General features: G+C 39.8%; 1 long non-coding RNA gene across 1 annotated transcript; it reads right to left on the bottom strand.

The window, feature by feature from the left end:
• Positions 1–2,479: 2,479 nt before the first annotated feature.
• On the bottom strand, positions 2,480–6,423 carry LOC311604651. The gene is made up of 3 exons (XR_014781603.1): positions 6,317–6,423; positions 3,294–3,499; positions 2,480–2,618 (listed from the first exon to the last, which is right to left on the bottom strand). It is a non-coding gene; the product is annotated as an uncharacterized lncRNA (long non-coding RNA).
• Between the last annotated feature and the right edge of the window lie 3,983 nt (positions 6,424–10,406).

The following is a 10,406-nucleotide window of genomic DNA, read 5'->3' as shown; positions in this document are numbered from 1 at the left end:
TGTCACCCAGCCATAGCCATTTTGGTCATTTTGAAGACCTTATGAGTCTGCTTTCTATACTTCATGTAAATGTCTTCTTTTCATTTGCAATCTCCAACTCCCCTATCCCTCAGCCCCCCCCCACACCCCCATCTCTCTCACCCACACTTCCCCCCACCCCCCACCCCTCCCAACCACACATTATAACTTTCATCTCTCAGCTTACAGACTCCCCAGTTGCATTTAAGAATCTTCATTTAATCTGTACTGACGGCGCTTGAGAGCCTGCCAGAAATCTTGACATGAAATCTCTTACTCCACCAAACATACTCATTTGCATCTTGAGAGATCTATAGATGCTTTGTAACTGTGTTACTTCCTAAGTAGCAACGGCACACCTCCCTCACCCTAGCGCTACTCCCTTCTACTTTACTTGGAACACTGGAGCAAAGTGATCATTATACAAGTCAAAACTGATCATGTCACAGTAATGCTTATAAATGTAACAATGTATCCTTGTCTTCTGGCTCCAAAAGGTATAACAACATCAAATTAAGTTACAGGGCTTTGGAAACATGGCTCCTGATGACCTCTCCAGTCCATTTCATAAAAGGTTCCCTTCCTTCATTATGCTATCATTGTTTTTGCTTTACGAGTGACATTCTCTTTATTTGGTGTGAAGCCCGGACCTGTGATTCCCTGATCTATATACTCTTTTTTTTTTTCTTCACCATAGCCAACCTCAGCTTTTTCCATTAATGTGAAGACTAATGTGTTCAGAACCCCACCCTCTGGTTGTCTAGATTTCCTACTGTCATTTCTTGCCTCAGCATAACACATGATGTCATATCAACTTCTTCAATACATGAATTTTTTAGAAAGCTTGAAATGCATGCCAGGAAAAAGACACATCTGTCTCATGCAAAGAAATATCTATGGTGCTTGGGTTAGCAACTAGCACAGGGCAGTCATGACAGAGTGACCAAGTGAAATAACCCCTTAGAGAGATAAATGGACCATTTCTCACATCGTTAAGGATAAATGTCTTCTAAAACTGTGGAGCAGTGTCATGGGGAAGATGAATCAGACTTCTTCTGATAGGCTCCCAATGACAGGATGATAAAGGCAGGCTCACTATGATATCCCAGCATATAGTTAGCACTAACATATCTACCGATCAGATCAACTTCAGGACCAGCAAATGAACTTTTGAGGAAAAGAAAAAAATCATTGAATAAAAAGTTTTTCTTACATTTCTTGGGTACCCACAATGCTTTGGGTTGCTTTGTGAGGAAGTTCAAATTGTGTGACCATTTAAAATTAAGATGTAGAAAGAACAATTTCTCTTTTTTAAAAAAGTGGTAGAATGGTCCAGCTATATTTTAGATTCTTTACAGCTCTGGAGCATCCACAGTTCCACTAGTTCTGTTGTTAGGGGAAATTGTGTTCATCATTGGTGCCAGCCTCAATTGATAGAAAATGTGTGGCACATCTTTATTGCTGACTACTTTGAACACAAACTGGTTATAAGATGTTTGATTATTTGGCGCGTCTACAAAGACACAAACAACAAATTTGTGTCTGTTTGGTTATCACCATTCCTTAACCCCTACCACCAGAAACCAATTTATTTTAAAAAGTTCCTTGTGGACCCATCAATACTAGAAATGCAAGTGTTGCCAAAGAGATAAAATCTTTGATTGGTAATCATGGTCTGCACCTTGGAGGTTTGGGTTGAGGCCCTGTTGTAGTTTAGAGTGAATTACAGAGTAACGGGAATAGAGGAGTAGTGATGTTCCAAAGAGAAGGGAGCTCCAGAGCTCAGTGGGAATCCACAGAGTATCTGGGAGTCCATCAGTCTAAGATAGCCCCGTGTGATTAAACTTTCATTCATTCAAGTTATGTTCACTGTGTTTCTGTGAGTATTGCTCTAAGCAACTGGTACACCAGTGAACCAGAGACGCAACATGATGCCACCGTGAACTTTGAATTTTAATGATTTGGTCCAAGAATATCACCCGGGAGCCAGAGGGAACTGAAGAGTGTAGGTAGCTACATTGGCCTGGTAAATCATACTGTTCCCTTTAGTGTGCTCTTCTGTCTGCCGCAGGTATGTCTAAGCTTGAGAAAGACTCTTTTAGTCTTTTCCTGTGTCTCACTGTACTATAAGCTGCAAAATTTCAGCAATCAATGGGCAAAAATACACAGTATAGGTGAGTGTGAGCAATAAACCTCAGCTGGTATTTACCTCTGCTCAAGCCAAACCACCTTCGGCTCTGTTCAACACCCCACTAGCTGATTTGCCTGCTGTATAAGAAGGGAAAAACCAAAACAAGAAAAAAAAAAAAAGATAACATCCGTGGGTCTCCCAACTTCTGCTTCCGTTTTATCATCTCTTTCATTTAAAATACATCCTATTGGGAATCACCAGCTTAAGAAGAATTTGAAGCAACCAATCGCATTAATTTTAAGAATAAAAATACAAAGCAAAACAAAAAACAAGTAAACAACAGGAACAAAAACTTGTACTTTCTGTTACACGGCAAACCAACTGTAGCTTTGCTTCTGCCTCTGGTCTAATAACCTTGACTTGAGGTTTTCTTTTCTGTTCCAATTTTGTAGAGGAGTCTGGATGTCTTCTGTACGGACGACAGAAAGCGACAGATGATGTAATTGCTTCGTATTTTAATTCAAGAGTAAACGTTTGTATTTTTAATTGTAATTTAATTACATTTATCCCACTCCTTTCCTCCCTGCAAATCCCACACATAACCCTCCTCTGTCTCCTTGAAATTCATGGCCTCTTCTTTAAGCAGTTGTTATTACATGCATATATGTATTGTGTATATTTATATATCCTAATATGCTTTATAGTAATAAAAATGTAATTATTTACATATTAATTATAATTAATCTAATATATTTTATAATAGGATATATAATATATACTATAAAATATATCAGGATATATATGTATATAAATATATATTATATTATATATAAATATGTATTATATTGTATATAATATAATATGATTATATATTGTGTATAATGTAACATGTATATATATATATACTCATGTATATTCCTAAGTATAACCAGTTCCACATAATGTTATTGTATGTATGTATTTTCACAGTTGATTGTTTGGCACTGGACAATCAATTGGCATGATCTTCCCAGGAGAGGACCCCCTCCTTCCCCCCGTCCCACTCATAGCTTTCCACAGTTGCCTGTAGTTCAGGGCTGAGACCTCATGGGCTTTTCCCTACCTACTTTGGCACGTTTGTGGGTGTCCTCCTTGCTCAGCTCACATTTGGGAAGCCATGGTGGCGATGTTACCATGAGGCATATTGTCACAGCCAAGTTCCAAGCGACCATTCTCACACTCTTCCTGGCCCCTTCTCCTCCATGGTCCCTGAGCCTCAGGCAAGGATGTGCTGTGTAGAGGTGTCCGCTGGGACCAGACTCCACAGCTCTGCAATCTGACTGCTTGTGGTTTTCCTGTAGTGGTCTCTGTCTGTTGCAAAGAGACATCTTTCTGGGGAAGGGTGAAGACTATACTTATCTGTGTATATACAGACAGATGTTTATATGCCGTTGCTAGGGACTTTGCTGGTTCAATTAATTAGTGGTTGTAGATTCTCCTCCAATGTCTATAAATTCAATAGTACTGAGTAGTTATCTAGCTACCCTCTTATTGAGTGGGTCTTTGCATTTCCCTTTGTATGGGAGAAGCATATCTCATGAAGCTGTAAGCCCATCTCAGGAGTCAAATCTTACTGGCTACCCCCTCTCCACTTTTATTAAATCTCTTGTCTTAGTATGTTTCCTATAGCTGTAGCTAAGCACTACAGACTGGATACTGTGCGTTCTGCTATGATTCAGTTCTGGATCTATTGACATCTGGATAGAACATCTGGGGCAGACATCATCTGGATGTCTATCACATATCATCTGCTGCTGACCCTCTCACGGCAGCAGAGCATCCTGTGACGAGCCACAGCATTCAAGAGATGGAGCCACACTAGCTTTCATAATAGGCCCACTCTCTGCTTAACCCATCCCTCCATTAACCGACTAACCTGCAACTAGGTTAACTGACTCATGAAGGCAGACCTTCGTGACCTAATCACCTCTCAAGGCTCCATGTCAGTACCTCGCAGTAAGGGTTAAATTAACTTATGAGATTTTAAATTATTGAAAAATCATAATATTTCACACCACATAAAAATTACATGAAATTCAAATTTCTCAGCTGTAAATAGTTTTATTGGCATATAATCATGATAAATTACTTACGAATTTATTGTCTCTGCATACTTCTGTGCTGTAATAGCAGGATGAGTAATTGAACTAAAGACTAGATGTGTAGAAATCCTAAATAATTACTCTCTGGGCATTCACAAGGAATACGTTGCCACTGATTCTCTATGGCAGCGGTTCTCAGCCTTCCTAATGTTGTGTCCCCTTAATACAATCCCTTATGAAATTATTTTGTTGTTACCTTATAACTGTAACTTTGCTACTATTATAATGTAAATATTTGTGTTTTCTGATGATCTTACATGACCTCTGTCAAAGGGACTTTCAACCCCAAATGGGTCACAACCCACAGATTGAGAACTGCCACCCTATGGTGACCTCCTATAGAAATACATGTCACAAATATAGACTTAAATTTTCTGATGACCACATTAAGTAAATTAAAAAAGTTAAACAAAGCAGGTAAAGTTAACGTTAGGAATATATTTTTCAAACTCAATGTATTGTAATTATTATTTCAGTATGTATTCAACATTAAAAATTATCAGTATACAGTACATTGGTTTTTATACTAAACCTCTAAAGTTCACTGTACATTTTTATGTGTTTGTAGGATTCAGTTGATAATAGTCATACTTCACAAAGTAAGTAAAATTGTGGAACTTTAATATACATAAAAACTAAATAATTTAACTGTAGTTATGTTATAAAACCACAGTATAATATTAAGGTTATAATAATAATCATGATTAGTAACTGACTCATGAAGGCAGATTTTTCATGACCTAAGCACCTTTTACAGGCTCCATATTAGTACCTCACAATAAGGATTAAATTAACCCATGAGTTTTTTAATTATTTTAAAAATCAGAATATTTCACACTGTATAAAAATGAGATGAAATCAAATTTCTCAGCCATAAATACAGTTTATGACATGGATCATATATTATAATATTAATGTTAAAAATATCAATTACAAACAAGACTATGTCAGAAAGAAATCATATACCATAATTCTCTGGCCTTCACAAGAAATATGTATCCCATTTTGATAATACAAAGGAGACAAAATATAATAAGTAAGTAGAAAATAATATTATTAAAACTCATTATGGTGACTTGTAGACATGGTACATTACTTTAAAGAATTTGTGCTTCAGGTTTGAGATTAAAAAGGCAAATCCTTAATGGTTTAGGATATATTTATTGGGGGGGAAAGTAGTTTTTGTGAATTTGCTCTGCAAGAATATGAAAAAAGTCAAGTGAAATTTCACCCAGCGGGCTTGAGAGATGGCTCAGTGGTTAAGAGCTCTGTCTGCTCTTCCAGAATGTTCTGAGTTCAATTCCCAGCAGCCACATGGTGGCTCACAACCATGTATAGTGGGAACTGATGCCCTCTTCTGGCATGCAGGTGTACATGCAGGTAGAGCACTCTTCTACATTAAAGAAAGAAATCTTTAGTAAAAGGTGAAAGATTTATATGATCTAAAGAGAAACCAGAGAATATAAATTAATCTTTAAAAGAGATTTATTGTAGAGGCTACAACTGTAGCATATTATGTATGGCAGTGGTTCTCATCCTGTGGCTTGCGACCCCTTTGAGAAGGTCAAATGACACAGGGGCTGCATATCCGACATACCAGATATTTACATAAAAACCCATGACAGTAGCAGAATTACAGTTATGACATAGCAACGAAAATAACTTTATGGTCAGGGGCGGTCACCGCAACATGAGGACCTGTGTTAAAAGGTTGTGGCATTAGGAAAGTTGAGAACCACTGCTGTACGGTAACTCCCTTAAAGTCGATCCCTACTAAGACCACCTGCAGTTTTGTAAAAAGCCCCCGTTAGAATCTGTTAGAATCTCTAAAAATAGAACAGTGAGGGATATTTTAATTTTAGAAAGCCCTTTGCAGAAAGAATTGCCTTTTATAGCTTCCTGTAAAGCAGTGTGACTTGCTTTCAGGGTCTGGGATCTCGGTCCTATTTAGCATGCAGAATAGCAGTGCCCCGCTTTCCACGTTTCTGAAGGAAGCCCTCCGTCTTCGGTCCTTCCCTTCACTTACCATCTGTTCTTTTTCACAATCGCAGGGCTTCAGCTGCACTGGGAAAACAGGCAAAGTTAATGGCACCCAGCGCTGTGTTCTATCCTGTAGGCCTGGGCAACTCCAATTATCTCTCCCTATCTCAGTCTCTCCACCTGTTACCCGGAGATAATGACTCTCCAATAATGGCCACCACACACCGCACCAGCTGAGAAGATCCTCTATCGTCTGTTTATGTAGATGGAAAGAACAAAATGTTGTCATAGTGTCACAGGAAAACACAGGAGATGTTCTAGACTATTTGGAACTCCTGTCCTTGCCCTAAAAGACTCAACTTGCCTTAATTAATTTTGGCAACAAATGGGCATCTCCTTCAGGTTAAAAACCTGCTTCATAACAAAAATAAAAGGAGTTGACAAGGTGCTGGGAGAGTTCCCAGTTCAACCCAGGCCATTAGGAACTAATTCAATGGCGGAGATAGAAGGTCTGAAAGCCAATAATGGCTTTCAGTTTCATGCAACAACAAAGGATGTCTGTCCACAGCAGATGGAAGTGGGATACGCATCAAGCAGGCTTTCATAAGGGAAAGATACTCACACCCGAAGGAAGGTTTAAGTTTCTGTTTGCTTGCTTGACATTGTCCTATCTCATCTGAACAGAAAACTTTTCTTTGTAGCATTTTTTATGGCTCCTCTGCCTCGTGGCTCTGAGCCCTGTAATGACGTATTATTTGTACAGAGAGAACAGTGTGTTTTCTGATGAATGAGCCATCCCACCGTAAAGGAGATCTACCATCTGTTATAGCTGAGATGACTGAAGGGACTCAGCCTGTGGCCAGCTTTCTGGAAGGAAATGTTAACAAAGAATCTAAAGAAGGCTTGACATGCACTGGGTTTCTAGAACATTCAAATAAATGGCTAGCCTAGCAGCCAGCAAAAAAGAGTGAAGACTGAAACCAGGAGTTGGGGGGTGGGGTGGCAGGAAGCCTGCAGCCACTGAGATGCTGAACTGATTCTAGAATAAAATGGTACATCATAAAGCAAGAGGAGCATGTGTTCCATTAGAAAGACTGCTGCTCTCACTCAGGCTGTAAAACTGCCCGCTGTGTCAGGGAGAACCCCACTTTGGAAACCCCCGATTGTAATCAATGTGTAATCAATAAACTCACCTCCATAGATCCCCATTATTAACGTGGGCTAGGGAAAGCCTGCAGCAGAGTGCTCCATTTAGCCAATACAATGTAAACTCTGACCATGTAAGCTGAACACATTTTACCTAGGAGAAATATTATAAACTAAGTGGGAGCATGAGAACGGCCCCCATCACCTCATACATAGATTGGCGTGTTTGGTCCTCGGTTAGTGAAATATTTAGAAGGGTTAGGAGGTGTTTTTTGAGATGTGTCACGAGGGGAGGGCTTTGAGGTTTAAAAGCCTGTGCCAGGCCCTTCTCTCTGTCTCTGTCTGTCTGTCTGTCTGCATTCCCCTCCCCCCTCTCTCTGTGGGTGTTTCACTTTCTTTCCATCTCTCCTTCCCTCCCTCTTCATTTAACTCCTACCTTCTCTCTCCTGCCCTCCCCCCCCCCACACACACCCCCGTCTTTGGATCAGGATGTTAAAATTCTCAACTAGTGCTCTAGCATCAAGCCTTCTAGTCTTCAGCCATGATAATAATAGCCTAGCCCTCGGAAACTGTAAGCAAACCCTTAATCAAATGCTTCCTTTTATAAGTGCTGCCTTGGTCATAGTGCCTCTCTACAGCACTAGAACAGCGGCTAAGATCCATTCCTCTGTAGCTTGGGTAGCCTGAAGAAGTTCCCCCATCTGAGACTCCCTTCCCTCTATTCTTGTAAGATAATTCCAGAGCTTTGCCATCTGGCCCAGGAACCACTCCGCATATGTGATTTCTAGATTTTTTTTTTTTGAAATGCAGCTATTCCCAGCAAGGGACCAACACTTTGATTTTTAATTCATTCAAAGTCAAGTTACAAACCAAGGCAGTATATCTTTATTTTGATTTGCTTGGTTTTTTTTTTTTTTGGAAGTTAAATCATCACATTATCTCATTTCCTTTAACTTTTCTGCAGCACGACTTTTAGAAACATTTAAATTGCCTATACAGCTTTCCTTACGTATATGCAAGCAGGGACTGTTCAAAGAAATAATTTCCATTTATTATCCTTCTGTACGAATGGAGGCTTATAAAAAATGGTGTAGTGTTCATCAGAGGCACAAGCTACTCTCTGCCATCTCTTCTGTACTCTCTATGTTCCTTCTCCCACGTCAGACATTGAAGTCTATAGTCACAAAGGGCGGCTGCCCCTGAATGCGCACAGGCTAACTATTGCATCTGTTCAGAACCCAAGCTCTCCCTTTTCGTCACTTTCCACCCTCCACCTCCGGAGATGGCTTTGTCTCCTCCTCCGTTCACCCGTTCTTTCAGGAATGTGCGCCTGGTCCCTACTTTGAAGATTAAAGGCTGCCTTTAAGAAAGTTGCTAGGTCTAATTGCTCTCTGTTAGTTAAAGGACAAAAGGAAGAAGTGTTTGCCCAGGGTGTTTAATTTGAGGAAGGTAAACTCTCTAGGTTTTGAGAGAAATGAAATATTTACTTTGTCTCCATTGGCAGTGAGGACCTTGGTACTGCTCGCTCCCTCGGAGCTGTGTCATGACCTTTCCTTCACAGGCCCTGACATTTAAAGGCCAGGGCAATCAAGCCCGTCTCGGGTGAAAATGCAGGTTCAAAGTTTCATCCGCTGGCCTCGCCAAGATGCCACATTCATGGTTGGGGGATGCCGTGAAGATAACACAAAAGATGCTCTCAGACATCATGGTTTATAGGCCTTTTTCGTCCCTGAGTAGCCTAGATTGATGCTTGGGCTATGATTAGGTCTGTTCATCATACAGTCACTCAGTATGTTTCTTAATTTCCATACAACTGTAAATAATAACGCAAGTAAAGTAAATAAAAGACTGAAGTCAAGTAAAACACATTACTGCCTGGTTATTACTTTGCCTTAGTGGCTTATCTTTATGCTAAACTTAGAACTGATCATACAAATTGGCAATTCATTTTGTAATAACATGCTCTGTATTTGAGAATGAGACAGATTCCTTAGGTTTTTTTGTTTGTTTATTTTTGCTTTTGCTTTTTGTTTTTACTGTCTTGCATGCTAACAAAACCTGAGACTGTTGGGTGTCCATGACAAATGGTATCTCTTCGGCTTCAGTCAAGGCCTGTGTTTTGTGTTTCTTTTGGTTTTTGAGTGAGAAAAGCCCCCACCCATCTTTCCTACATGCGTGTTTCCGTTCTTGTCACTGTAGTTCCAGCTAATCCTCTACAGCAACCTACCTGACTTCAAATAACTTCTGAAGGCTAGCTACTTGACAGTAAACTGTACTGATACACCTGAGTGCCTTCACTTGTGTGTATTTCATTCTTCCTGAAAATAGTTCAGTTACCTGCCCCCCCTTTCTTAGCATAATATTAATTAAAAATGTCTTTTTTGTAGAATATTCCTTGTATCCATTTCCTTCCATTGGTTGATGTTGCTGGTATGTCTAAGGAAGATGAGCATAGACTAGAACTCATTTCTCGTGGGGAAGTCAAATGACAGGCCTTGCTGGCAAGGGCGTTGTGTGGCTACAGATACAGAAACACACCATGTCCTAGGTCAGACTTTATGTATGTAGGGTCTCATGGTCTCCCAGTGTTCTTAGAGGCTATTAGCCTCCTTAAGCTAAAATTATAAATCATGTTGCTGTGTCATGCTCTGTTTTCAAACATGACTTGCAATTAAGGCCACATAAACATTTAATTTAAAAAAATATATGTTCTCTGTTCTTTACAGAAAATATATGATAAATTAAAACATGTCAGTATCTTTCTGAGTTTACTTGGCTACACATTTCTATGACTATACTCACTCTTTTTCTCTGCCTCCTCCCTCCCTGCCTCTCTCCCTCCCTCTCCTCCCCTTCTCCCTCTCCGATATAAATGCCTATGCCATTTCTTAGTGAGTCTGCATCTATGTGTAAAGTGAACGGGTTTGGTTAAGAATTCAAGGCTAGTGATGGCGTGAAACAGTGACTTCCCTTTTGTCTATACACACTCT

This window comes from Acomys minous, assembly GCF_964271855.1.
Source record: "Acomys minous genome assembly, chromosome: 9".
In the NCBI taxonomy this organism is placed as follows: Eukaryota; Metazoa; Chordata; class Mammalia; order Rodentia; family Muridae; genus Acomys; species Acomys minous.
Note: the sequence above shows the minus strand (reverse complement) of the source record. Positions and strands in the feature narration are given on the sequence as shown.